Raw genomic sequence first — 14764 nt, 5'->3', positions numbered from 1 at the left:
CCTGAGCAGGATCATCAACAATTCAACCATCGATATCCAGTGGACCAATCTGATTCATTCCCTTCCTTCTAGAGTTTACGAACGTAGAGAACTCTTTGCTGTTTTTCTTTGCATCCTTTGCCAAAGATTTCTCATAATCTGCCTTTGCCTGCCTAACCTCTTTTGTGACTTGGTTACAGACCAGCTTATATCTATCGTAGGCTTCCTTGTCACCCATTAATTTATATGTATCCCATGCATTTTTCTTCTCTGCCATGTGTCTCATTAGTTCATTTGACATCCATTTAGGCCTAAACCTTGAACAATATGTAGTACAGGTGTGGGCATGTTCTGGTTCTCTAATGCCTTTTTAGTATTAGTATTACCTTTCTAATTCCCTTTTAGTATTAGTATTACCCTTCTAATTCCCTTTTAGTATTAGTATTACAATTAGCATTAGAAGCAGAATGCAAAGAATCAAAGCTTATACATACAGCACTAACAAAAAAATAATAAATGAATAATTAACCTGCCAATTCTCCCAATTTATCCAGCCTTTAAATTTATTCAAACTACCCGTTTCTAGAACATTTGGTTGAACTTTATTCCAACAATCAATTATCCTTTAGCTGAATAAAAATTTGCAACATTCCTCCAATTTATACAACAGTCATATAGCTATTCTGAATAACCATTTTTCAGTTTAAACTTATGTCCCTTTGCATGTCATTTCAGAAAAAGTAAAGATGCCATTGGCAAACCTACTTTTAAACTTCAGTTAGGTGACCATGCAGATGTCTAGTATCCTGAGATGGCAATTTACAGAATTCCAGTCATTCTTGGTAAGAATATCCTTTTATGCCCTTTCCAACAGATCTTATGTTTTTCCTAAAATAAGATTTCCACACCTATATACAGTACTCCAGATATGGTCTAACCATTGCCTTACATAGCAAGATAATAACCTCTTTGTACAGCTAGGAAAAATTCTGAATATCATCCCCTAGATCTTTATCATACTTTACTACTTTCAGTTTGATACTGTTCAAACAGCATGTTATTCTGGGATTACTGCAATCCAAATGTAGTACAGGGAATCCCCATTTTATACGGTTAATGTATCCGGTGAAGATGCTGTGTTGAGTGAAAATGCATTAATCGAATATAATAACCAATGAAAATACTGTAATTCATCTAATGGGCTGTCAAAATCTTTATTAAAATTTTTAAAATAACCATTTCTACTGCCAATATAATTATAAAAGAGAACAAGATGTTTGAAACAATTCAGTTTATTATACACATAGTTCATATACATAATTTACTTCCATAATAAATATTTGTCCAAAGTAGTTTGCACGCTCTTTTGTTTCCTTTTCTATGTATACATCCCACTATAGCAGCTCAAATCATTGTCTATGTTTCAGTGGACTTGCATGCTGCGATCAAGGTTAGGGTCGAAATCCATAAGTTATTGTTTTAAAATTTCAGCAGTGAGAAAATAATTCTTGGAATTCCTGTAAAATGATCTCCTTCATTGGTGCATTTTCGTCCTTGTTGCAGTTATCGTCTTCATATGTACGTTGCTGATCAATATTAAGTATGTCATTTGAATAATTTCTTGGAAACTATTGAGCAACTATCTGGAAAACGACTGTGTTAAACGAATTTTAATCCATGTTAAATAAATTTTGGTAACAATATATAAACCACGCTAATTTGAAAAATGTGGTAATTGGAATCATGAAAAGCAGTGGTTCCCTGTATTTTGCATTTATCAATGTTAAACCTCAATTGCTATTTTTCAGCCCAGCTGCTTAGTTTATCTAGATTTTCTCATGATTACTACCATTAGCCCACTATGCCCATCTTTATAACATCAGCAAACTTAGTCAAACTTGAAATAACAACATCAATTTCATCAATAAATACTAAAAAAATAAGGGGACCAGCACCACCTCTATGGTATCTGACTCATCACATTACCACACAAAGAATGGTGACCATTCATAAAAACTATCTTCTATCACACTTAACCATCCCTTTATGTAGTAGAAGCATTCCTTAATGCCACACTATTCCAATTTATATAACAATCACATAAAATCCAACACATACATGTTGAACAGAATAATCTTTTTGCTATTAAGATAACTGCAACAAGGATGAATATGCACCAACGAAGGAGATCACTTTAAAGGAATTCCAAGAATTGTTTCACTTAACATATTTTTTTCTTAGAAATTTCTAGATTCTGGTTGAATATCCTTTTATATTCAACCAGAATACATATTTCTAGGTGCTATTATTGCATTAGCATTAGCATTAGTAGAGGCATATGATGCAAGAAAGCAAGCTTATTCAGCATCAGCCAAAAAAAAAAAAAAAAAAAAAAACCCTCTCCCATTTCACCCCTCCGTTCGTTCGAAATACCTGTCCAGTTGAGCTTTAAATTTGTTTAGGCTATCAACTTCAACAACAAGTGATGGAAGTCGGTTCCACCAACCAACCACCCGCTGGCCAAAGGCAAATTTCCGCACATCTATCCGACATCCGTCCTTCCTCAATTTGAATTTATGCCCTCTGAGGTGATTATTCTGAGAAAGATGAAGAATCCCATTGGCATTGAGCATGCTCAAACCATTCAAAGCCTTATACACCTCTATCAGATCACCTCGCCGGTGCCTAGTCTCCAGACTCTGTAATTTGCAAAACTTAAGCCTTTCTTCGTAAGAGCAACCCTTTGTTCCATTTACTAATCTTGTTGCCCTTCTCTGTACCCGTTCCAGCAGCTCTACATCCTTCTTGAAATGAGGCCTCCAGACCTGTATACAGTACTCAAGATGTGGCCTAACCATTGCCTTATACAAGGGAATAATCACCTCCTTATCCCTGCTAGAAAAATTCCTGTATATCATTGACAAGACACCATGAGCTACTCTTGCAGCTCGTCTGCACTGCTCAGAGAACTTCATATCTGCCTGCACAATTACCCCCAGGTCCTTTTCATTCTCCACCACTGTCAGTGTAGTACCGCAGAGTTGATACATTGCTCTGGGGTTACTGTTACCCATATGTAGTACTTTACATTTGTCAATGTTAAACTTCATTTGCCACCTCTCAGCCCATCTGTTCAACCTTTCCAGATCCTGTTGCAACAGCATAGCGTCAGTAGTGTCCTTAACGACCCTGCCAACCTTTGTATCATCTGCAAACTTAGACATTAAACTTGATATCCCATCATCAATATCATTCATAAACACCGAAAACAACAATGGACCCAACACTGAACCTTGAGGAACTCCACTAATAACATTAGTCCACGTTGAGCAGTGTCCATTGATTACCACTCTCTGTCTTCTGCCACTCAACCATCCCCTTATCCATAGCAGCAATTTGCCTCCAATGCCACACTGCTCCAATTTGTGCAGCAGTCTTCCATGTGCAACAGTATCAAAAGCCTTTCTAAGATCCAAATATATAATATCAAAGTTATTCCCTGCATCCAGTTCTTTTGTGACTACATCATAGTATCCAATCAAATTGGTCAGGCAAGACCTGCCCTTAACAAAACCATGCTGCGTCTGAGCTATAACTGAATTCTTGTCTAGATGATCCTGCAGTGCTTCTTTAACCAGTGCCTCCATTAATTTACCTGGAACAGAAGTTAAACTAACAGGTCTATAATTACTTGTGTCAGCCTTTGATCCTCCTTTGTGAATTGGGGTTACATTTGCACATCTCCAGTCTATGGGTACCTCCCCTGAGTCCAAAGAAGCTCTCATAATTATGGCTAGGGGTTTGCATACTTCCTTTGCTGCCTCCTTTAATATAACTGGATAGATCCCATCCACCCCAGGTGCCTTTTTTATGTTTATCCTCAACAATCTCTCCTCCACTTTCCTCTCAGTTATTACAAAATCATCCAGCTCACTGCCAATGTTTACTTTACCTACATCATTCTCCTTCCTGAATAACTCCTCATGCGTGAATGTAGATGCAAAATACTCGTTTAGATTGTTAGCCACCTGAGCAGGATCCTCAACTGTTGAACCATCAATATCCAGTGGACCAATCTGATTCATCCCTTTCCTTCTCGAGTTCAAGTATGTAAAGAACTCCTTTCTGTTTTTCTTTGCATCCTTTGCCAAGGATTTTTCGTAGTCTGCCTTTGCCTGCCTAATCTCCTTTGTGACTTGGTTACAGACCAACTTATATCTATCATAGGCTTCCATGTCACCCATTAATTTGTATGTATCCCATGCATTTTTCTTCTCTGCCACATGTCTCATTAGTCCATCTGACAACCATTTAGGCCTAAACCTTGAACAATATTTCTTAGTTGGTATGTAAAGCCTGGTAGCCACCAAGATTAGTTCCTTGAATGCTTCCCATTTTGAGTTTGCTGTTGGTAACATCATCAGTTGGTCCCACTGTATAGAATTTAAATACTGTCTCAGACCATCATAGTCGCCTTTACGAAAACAAAAACCCTTCCCTTTACCTCTGATGATAGTTACCTCCTTGAGTAAATCCCACTTCAACACACTGTGATCACTGCCACCTAGTGGTTCATTTATCTGCAGGTTCTTAATGCATGAAGAATCACTACTGATAATCAGATCAAGAGTATTGCTCCCTCTTGTTGCCTCACGAACATGCTGATGTAGAAAACAATCATCCAATAAATCCACAAAAGCCTTGCTAGTGTGCGAGTGACCAACCCACAAATTCCAGTCAATATCTGGGAAATTAAAATCCCCCATTATAAGACTCTCTGATTTACTGGCCCACTCTATTTCCCTGTACAATATATTATTATACTCATCAGAGTCATTAGGCCTATAGCACACTCCTACTCTCAATTTTGATTTCCCTATGCTTATGTCACACCAAACTGATTCGACACTGCCCTGTCCATCGATGTCAACTGGCTTCACTTCCTTTGACTTTATGTGTTTCTTAATTAATAGCATAACCCCTCCTCCCCTCCTGTCCTGTCTATCCTTTCTATATACATTGTATTCCCCAAATTCCAGTTCCGCATTACTTATATCTGTGTGACACCACGTCTCTGATATCCCAACAATATCTGCCTTTGATGTTTTGAGCAATACCTCAAATTCATCAAATTTATTTACCAAACTCCTAGCATTGGTGTACACGCAGGTATACATGCACCTGTTTCTATTCTTAGCTACCCTAACACAACCCATGTGTTTACTTGTAACGCAATGACTACCAGCAGTCTCTGAAATATCCTGCATCTTGTTTTTCAGACTTCTGCTCATTTGAATAGAAGCAGTGCAAGAATCACTTCCACCTCTGCCAGTGGCTACTGTTAATCTATTAGTCCTTGTATTCCCCCCAACTAGCAGTTTTCCGACCCACCTAACACTGCCTCGATAGCATCAGCAAAAATTCTTGCACCCTTTCTATTTAAGTGTATCCCATCCCTGTAGAAGCAATCTCTCCTGTTAACAAGTACTGTCCAGGCTGAAAAAAATTCTATCCCTTGAGCCTTGCACAATCCCTCCAGGGCCGAATTGATCGACAAGGCTCTCATCATATACTCCCTCCTATCGTGTCTGGGCAGAATTGCAGACACTTTCAAGTTCAACCCTAATTCACGGCTTTTTTTTTGTTTAGTTTTATATCTGTATTTCATTTTTTTCTGCAAGCTGTTGATGGTAGCTTTGCCTAAGTGTTATCTCTAGTCTCTTGCTCTCTTTTGAGGCTATTTACTTTCAGCTGTTTTCAAATCTCTTTACCTTAACTTGTATTAGAGTAATATGTTATACTGTATGTCTCAGAAATTTCTGTTATCAATTCCAGTTTTAATTTTTCATCTTCACAGTGTCAACTGTAAAATTTACACACATTTTATAACCCCCCCTTTTAATCCTTGTAATTTTTATGTTGTTTACAAAATTTTATTCTCAATTTTATTTATGTTTATGCTTTTTACCCTTTGCCTTGTGGTTTACATCAGAAATGAAGACACAGGTTGCTATTTTGCTTGCAATCCTGGCAACTGATTAGAAAGCATTTTTGTAAGTTGTGTGGCAACATCTTATTTTATCAATTTTGTAATTATTTATTCCTTATTATGCATATTTTTTAGTTATCTATTAGTTATATTCACTCTCTATCTCCCTCACTTTTTTTCCTTCATTTTTTTTATTACTAAATATATATATGATAATCAAAAGCTTTAATGAAATCTAAGTATATGATGCTGAAATTATTCTTTGCATCCAGTTCCTTTCTGTTGACCTCATAGTAAATTTTACCCTTCTAATTTGTCCAATCCTAATTTATCCAATACTCTCTTAAATTCATTAAAAAATACCTAACTCTACAATAATAGGAATCAATTACCCTCTGGATGAGGCCAAAAACTACATCCATTCTGCAAACCATCATTTTATAATAGAAAAAAAAAAAAAAAAAATTGTTAGACTGTGGTGGAGGGGGATATATCATGTTTAAGCAATGAAATTGGTCTAGCATAATTTCTCTTCAATAAATCCATGCTGCAATTGTCTTATCGTTCAACTTATAAGAAAATGTTCTTGCATTACTTACTTAACTATCGACTCCATTAGTTAATCTGGCACAGAGATATCTGAACCATTGTGATAAGTAGATACATTTACATATTTCCAATCTGTAGAGACATCTCTTTTGCAGTTTGTTTTAATATAATCAGATATATTCCATCTGCCTCGTTTGTTCACTTTTAGCTGCAACAGTTTCTACTGTTGCTTTTGACACTGTTGAGCATAGAAGACTATTGTACAAATTGGAGCAGAATGGTATTAAGGGTAAGTTGCTACAATGGATAAAAGGATGGTTGAGTGGAAGAAGACAGAGGGTGGTAATTAACGGGTGCTGCTCTTCATGAACTGATGTTATTAGTGGAGTCCCACAGGGTTTGGTGTTGGGTCCTCTGTTGTTTTGTATATTTATCAATGATATTGATGAAGGTATATCAGGCTTAGTGTCGAAGTTTGCAGATGATACAAAGGTTGGCAGGGTTGTTAATGACAGTAATGGCAGTGTGCTACTGCAACAGGATCTAGATAATTTGGGCAGATGGGCTAAGAAGTGGCAACTGAAGTTTAACCTTGACAAATGCAAAGTACTGCATATGGGTAGAAGTAACCCCAGAGAAACGAGAAACGTACCAAATGTGTGGTACTACACTTAAGGTGGTAGAAAATGAAAAAGACCTGGGAGTAATTGTGCAGTCAGATATGAAGTTTTCTGAGCAATGCAGACAGGCTGCCAGGGCAGGCCATGGGGTTTTGTCAATGATATATAGGAATTTTGCTAGCAGGAAAAAGGAGGTGATTGTCCCTCTGTATAAAGCAATGGCCAGGCCACACCGTGAATACTGCGTACAGGTCTGGAGGCCTCATTTTAGGAAGGATGTAGATTTTCTTGAGCGCGTACAGAGAAGGGCAACAAGATTGGTGAGGGGAACGAAGGGATCCTCTTACCAAGAGAGGCTTAAGTTCTGCAAATTGCAGTGGCTGGAGACTAGGCACCTGTGCGGTAATCTGATTGAGGTGTATAATGCCTTGAATGGGTTTGAGCAAGCTGAATTCTGATGGGATCCTTCCACTTGTTCAGATTACGAACCTAAGGGGGCATAAATTCAAATTAAGAAAGGAAAGATGTAGAATAGATGTGCGGAAATTTGCCTTTAGCCAGCAGGTGGTTAATTGCTAGAACAAACTTCCATCTGTTGTTGTGGAAGTTGATAGGTTGAATAAATTTAAGGAGGAACTGGACAGGCATTTGGAGGGAATGGTGTGATTTTTTTTTTTTTTTTTGGCTGATACTGCATAAGCTCATACATTGCTTTCTTGCATCATATGCCACTACTACTACTATTCCACCATCCTTTCCATTATTATAAAATAATTTAACTCAAAATCATTATTAGAGAGACTTCTACTAAATCAATATCTGTAAAGTTTTTCATGTGTGAATGTAGATGCAAAATGAACATATCATCAACAGTTATGTCATTTATATTTGGTGGACCAATGTGATTTATCCCTTTTCGTCTAGTGTTAAAATTAGCAAATAATTCCTTCTACTTTTTTTATTTGCACCCTTAGTTATCTTATCATAACTAACCCCCAATTAACAATTAACTTAATTACATAACAGTTTGTGCTTACTGTAGAAATCTATATCTTCCCCCAACAATTTATAATCATCCCATGCATTTTTATTCTCTGCCAATAAGCTTATCAGTTCACCCTCCAATAGTTTGTCTAGTTCTTCCTTAAATTTATTAAATCTATCCAATTCCAGATGGTTTGGTTTGGTTTTTTTTTTTAGGAGCATTAGCAACTAAGGCCATATTGCTCCGGGAATATGCAGTCATTCCCTGACCTTTCTGCATCCTCCGTATTTGGTGGTAACGGGCTCGAACCCCGGTCTAATCAAGAAGCGTGTGCTACGCACTGCTGCTCCTTCCCACCTGGCTACGGAGGTGCCTCCCCCTCCAAGTCCAGAACATGGATGGAAGCTTTCAATCAACCACCCATTGGTTGAAGCAAAATTCCGCACATCTATCCTGCAACCATCCTTCCTTAATTTGAACTTATACTCCCTCACGTGCATGGTCTGAGCAAGAGGAAGAATCCCATCAGCATTGTGTTTGCTCAAAATATTCAACTCTTAAACAGCTCAATCAGATCACATCACAGCTGCCAGATGCTGGAATTTGCAGCACTGAAGCCTTTCTTGGTAAGAGCAACCCTTTTTTCCCTCACCAATCTAGTTGCCCTTCTCTGTACCAATTCAAGCAGCAATACACCTTTCTTAAAATGAGGTCTCAAGACCTGTAATGCGATACTCAACATGTGGCCTAACCATTGTCCCCATACAATGGAATATTCATCTCCTTATCTCTGCTACCAAAATTCCTGTATATCAAAGACAAAAATCCATGAGCTGTCCTGGCAGCCTGTCTGCACTGCTCAGAGAACTTCATATAAGACTGCACAATTACCCATTGAGCCTTTTCATTTTCCACTACCCTGAGAGTAGAACCACATAGTTGATACATTATTCTGTGATTACTGTTACACATATATACAACTTAGGAATTGTTGATGTTAAACTTCAATTGCATTTCTCAACCCATATGCATAATTTTTCTAGATCTTGTTGCAGCAGCAGCAGCATACCTTCATTACTGTTATTAACTACCCTGCCAACATTTGTATCATCTGCAAACGTTAAGCACCTGTAGAGGCGTATGATGCAAGAAAGCAAGCTTATACAGCATCAGCCAAAAAAAAAAAACTTGCAATTTCACCCATCCATTTGCCTCAAATGGTTTGTCCATGTCTTCCTTTAATTTATTTAAGCTATCAGCTTCCATGATGACAGATGGAAGTTTGTTCAATCAAAAGGCTGCATGGGTAATTACAGACCAGTTAGCTTAAAGTCTGTTTCAGGGAAAAAAATAATGGAATCACTGGTTAAAGAAGTAACACTGAACCATTTGGACCGGAATACAATCACAGCATGGATTTGTTAAGGGGCAGTCTTGTCTAACCAATCTGATAGGTTACTATGATGCAGTGACCAAGGAACTGGATTCAAAAAATAATTTTGACATCATATACTTGGATTTCAATATTTGGACCGGATGTCCAAATGACATCATATACTTGAATTTCAATAAGGCTTTTGATACTACTGCACATAAAAGACTGCTGTACAAACTGCAGCAATGTGGCATTAAGGGCAAGTTACTGCTATGGATGAAGGGATGGTTAAGTGGAAGAAGACAAAGTGGTTATTAATGGGCACTGCTCTTCATGGACTAATGTTATTAGTGGAGATTGTTGTTTTTCAATATTTATCAATGATAATGATGAAGGTATATCAGGTTTAATGTCTAGTGTTTTTAGATGATACAAAGTTAGGCAGAGTGTGTAACATCAGTCATCAGGGTGAGCTACTGCAAAAAGGTCTAGGAAAATTGTGTGGATGGGCTGAGAAATGGCAGTTGAAGTTTAATATTGACAAATGCAAAGTATTGCACATGGGTGGCAGTAACCCCAGAGTAACTTATCAACTGTGTGATACTACAACCACGTGATACCACAGCTTGCACTTAATCATCAAGAAACAGAGCAACAATTCCCAAGGCAGAATACACTGGTCCGACCAGATGCTAGTTGTTGTCAGTGACTCTACTGACAGGGAAATATACTGTACAAAAAGGATAGGTGGAATAGGAGCAGGGTATGTCTGCCAAGGGCATAAGATGATGATGTTGTAGAGCAGATATCTTTTAAGGAAAGAAAAGGTGATACTGTTGCACACATTGGCACTAATGACATTAAGAGTAGGAGATCTGCAGACTTACTTAACAAGTACAGGTCAATGTTGGAAAAAAAAGGCACGAGTTAGTGATAAATTTGAAAGTGTCGGCACGTCTGCTCAGAGACAATAGCAGAGAATATATAATGAGAGCTTTGTCAATCAATTCAGCCTGCAGAGATTGTGCACATCTCCAGTCCAAAGGACCTCACCTGAGTCCAAGGATGCTCACATAATTAGGGCCAAGGGTGTGCTTACCTCCTTTGCTGCCTCCCTTATTATAATTGGATAGATTCCATCCACTTTCAGGTGGTTTTTTATGTCCATCTTCAACAATTTCTCCTCCAATTTCTTTTCGGTTATCACAAAGTCATTTAGTTCCTCATTAGAGTCTGATAAACTTCTGGCATCCCTTCCCTAAAGAATTCCTCATGTGTAAATGTAGATGTGAAATACCTATTCAGTTTGTCCGCAACCTGACCAGAGTCATCAACAGTTAACCAATAGATGTCAAGTGGCCTAATATGATTCAACCCCTTCTTTCTGCTGTTAATATAATCACAGAAGTCATTGCTGTTTTTCTTTGCATTCTTTGCCAGAAACTTCTCATAATCTGCCTTAGCTTGTCAAACCTCCTTTGTGACTTGATGCAGACTTCTGTATCACCTCATAATTTATATGCATCCATGCAATTTTCTTCTCTGCCACGTGTCTCAATAGTTCATCTGACATCCATTTAGGTCTAAGTCATGAACAGCATTTCTTTGGTATGAAAAGCCTAGTAGCTTCTACTAGGCTTTTCATACCAAAGAATATTTGAGATGTGATTATTATTAGTGTGATTCTTAGATTTTTAATCATCTTAGTTCTTTGATTCTTAGTCTGAAAAATTTCATCAGCATTGAGCTTGCTCAATTCACCTTAAACACCTCAATTAAATCACCACATAGGTGCCAATTTGCAGAACTGAAGCCTTTCTTGGTAATTGCACCCCTTTGTCCTTCCCCCCAACCAATCTCATTGCCCTTCTCTGTAGTCATTTGAGAAGTTCTATAGATGTGGCCTGCCTATTGACTTATACAATTGCCTCCTTATCACTGCTAACAAAACTCCTGTACATCATAATTAACAAAACCCCATGAGTTGTGCTGGCATCCTGTTTGCACTAATCAGAGAGTTTCATATTCGACCGCACAATTATCCTCAGGTCTTTTTCATTTTTCTACTAACTGAGTGTAGTACCACACAGTTAGTATGTATTCTGGAGTACCCGCTACCCATATGCAGTACTTTTCATTTGTCAATATTAAACTTCTGCCATTTCACAACCATTTGCCTAACTTTTCTAGATGTAGCAGGAGTATACATTCATTCCTGTCATTAACCACCCTGCCAAACTTTGTATCATCTGTAAACTTGGACATTAAGCCTGTATGCCTTTATTAATGTCACTGATAAATATGGAAAAGAACATTGGGCCCAACACTGAACCATTTGGAAATCCAATAATGTCATTTGTCCATGAAGAGCAATGTCCATTGATTACCACTTTTTATCTTCTTGCAATCAACCATCCCTTTATCCATAGCAGTAACTTGCACTTAATGCCAAACTGCTCCAATTTGTATAGAAGTCTTTTATGTGAAATAGTATCAAAAGCTTTCCTGAAATTCAAATATTTGATATCGAAATTATTTTTTTCATCCAGTTCCTTTGTGACCACATCGTAGTATCCAATCAAAATGACCAGACAAGATTTCTTCTTAAGAAACGCATGTTGTGCTTGAATTATAATTGCATCCTTGTCTAGATGATCCTGCATTACTTCTTTTAACAGTGACTCCATTATTTTCCCTGGAACAGAAGTAACTAACTGGTCTGTAGTTACCACTGTCACCCTTTGTCTCTTTTTGTGAATTTGGGATACATTCGTACATCTCCAGTCCGTGGGGACCTCCTCTAAATCCAAAGATGCTCTCATAATTATAGCTAAGGGTTTGCTTACTTCCTTTGCTGCCTCCCTTAATATAATTGGATAGATCCCATCCACCCAGGTGCCTTTCTTATGTTTAACTTCAACAATTTCTCTTCCACTTTCCTCTCAGTTATTACAATTACAAAATCATTTAGCACCCTTTTAGAGTTTCATAAGATACTGGCCTCCATTTCCCTACAGAATTTTTCATGTGTGAATGTAGATGCAAAATACTCATTCAGTTTGTCAGCTACCTGAGCAGGATCATCAACAGTCGAACCATTGATATCAAGTGGACCAATCTGATTCATCCCCTTCCTTCTACAGTTTACATAAGTAAAGAAGCCTTTGCATCCTTTTCCAAAGATTGCTTGTAATCAGCCTTTGCTTACCTAATTTGTGACCTCATTACAGACTAGCTTATATCTACCATAGGCTTCTGTGTCGTCTGATAATTTATATGAATCCCATGCATTTTTCTTCTTTGCCATGGGTCTCAGTTGATCTAACATCCATTTAGGCCTGAACCTTGAACAGTATTCCTTAGTTGGCATGAAAAGCAGGGGCTCACATCTGGTGAGTATGGGCTTGGCACACCCAGGGTCCTGAGCTGATGAAGGATATATCATCATTCTTCTCTTTCTTGGTGATTCCGTTCTGCTTCTCTCTCTCTCTCTCTCTCTCTCTCAGGGTAATGCAGAAAGTTTTTTTGGCTGGTGCAGCATAAGCCGCTGGCTTCCTTGCACCATGTGGCTAATAATGATAATGATGATAATAATAATAATAATAATAATAATAAAAGATTCCAAGATTAATTCCTTGAATGCTTCCCATTTAGAATTTGTTACTGGCAACATCATCAGTTGGTCCCACTCTATAGAATTTAAAAACTGTCTGAAACCACTGTACGAAAGCAAAAACCCTACCCTTTACCACTGATGGTAGTTGCATTAAGTAAATCCCATATCAGCACAATGTGATCACTGCCACCTATTTGTTCTGTTATCTGCCGATTCTTAATGCATGTATAATCATTGCTGATAATGAGATCAAGGGTATTACTCCCTCTTGTTGTCTCTCTAACATACTGCTATAGGAAACAGCCATCCAATAAATCCCCAAAAGTCTTGGTAGTCTGTGAGTGATCAACCTAGAAATTCCAGTCAATATCTGAAAAATTAAAATCCTCCATTATAAAATATTGATTTACTGGCCCACTCTATTTCTTTGTAGAGTTGTCTGTTGTTGTCATCACAGTCATTTGGCTTATTATACACTCCAAGTCTCATTTTTGCTTTTCTAGTGCTTAAGTCACACCAAACCAAGTGAACACTGTACTGCTCACCCATGTCTACAGGATGCACTGACTTAGATTTTATGTGCTTCTTAATAGATGGCTTGAATAAATTCAAGGAAGAACTAGACAAATTCTTGGAGGGTATGGATGGGTGAAGTCTTTTTTTTTTTTTTTTTTTTTTGCTGGTGTTATTTAAGCTTGCTTTCTACAGTACACTTAACTGCATTCTAACTGCTACTATTATTACTGATATCACCCGAGAGGTGGCAACTCCACTTGTATACAAAGGAATAAAGTAATATGCATTCATTTCAGCACCTTCTACATATGTTTCATAAAGCAGTGCTTAGAAACTATACATTTGTAAGATGATTTGATTGAACGGTCTAAGGCTTGGAATGAATTTAGAAGACTAAATACTGATGGCAATCTAATTATTAGAGTGAATGGACAGATGAGATGGGTAGTTTTTTTTTTTTTTTTTTTGGCAGATGCAATATAGGCTTACTTCCTTGTCATTTGCACCTAATAATACTAAAACCAATAACAGATCAAAATAATAACACATTCAAAGTAATATTTATATAATTTACCCACACACGTATGAACACACTGTATTTTATTTTTCCTCTAGCATTTTAATATTTATTTATTATAAAATCTCTTGTTGGATTTACTGTTGATCACTGAATCTGAAAATAGGCCTCTCCATGTTGCAATTGTATTTGTCCATACAGTATTTAAAAAAACAAAACAAACAAAAAATATATATATATATTTTTACCTGCGAATTCTATTTTCTGATACAATTTGCCTTCTCTAAAAAAATTTAAATTATAAAATACGAGTTGATAGAGTTGTAGGTGTTCAAAGAATCTGTATTATTGGGATATGCAAAGGCCACACGCATCAGAACACAAATGTTTGCTGTAATCTCCAAAAATATAATAATAATAATAATTTAAATAATGATTTTTTTTTAACTTCTCTTGCCATATTGCTGTCTGTATGTATAAACCGAAAATATATTTTTTCCTGTTGCGTTACTATTTTATATTTAAACTGGATATCAAATCTTCCAAAACTAGGAGAGGTAATAAGGCTTCAAGCGCCATCTTTTGCGCGATAGAGATTAGCAATCAAAGTAGGCTTCG

At 37.2% G+C, this 14764-nt stretch overlaps 1 protein-coding gene across 3 annotated transcripts in view; it reads right to left on the bottom strand.

The window, feature by feature from the left end:
- Coq8 (ubiquinone biosynthesis protein COQ8, mitochondrial) overlaps positions 1 to 14500 on the bottom strand; it is a 214755-nt gene extending 200255 nt beyond the window's left edge. For 2 of the 3 annotated variants that reach the window (XM_090368857.1, XM_090368860.1), the window contains exon 1: positions 14395 to 14500. The gene's annotated coding sequence lies outside the window, so the exon portion shown is untranslated. Of the gene's footprint in view, positions 1 to 14203; positions 14288 to 14394 lie in introns of those variants that run through there. The other variant, XM_090368858.1, reaches the window with a different exon arrangement.
- Between the last annotated feature and the right edge of the window lie 264 nt (positions 14501 to 14764).

The sequence above is a fragment of the Mastigoproctus giganteus genome, chromosome 2 (genome assembly GCF_048544385.1).
Source record: "Mastigoproctus giganteus isolate SK-2022 chromosome 2, ASM4854438v1, whole genome shotgun sequence".
Classification (NCBI taxonomy): domain Eukaryota; kingdom Metazoa; phylum Arthropoda; class Arachnida; order Uropygi; family Thelyphonidae; genus Mastigoproctus; species Mastigoproctus giganteus.
The sequence above is the reverse complement of the archived record's forward strand: the minus strand, read 5'-3'. Positions and strand labels throughout refer to the sequence as shown.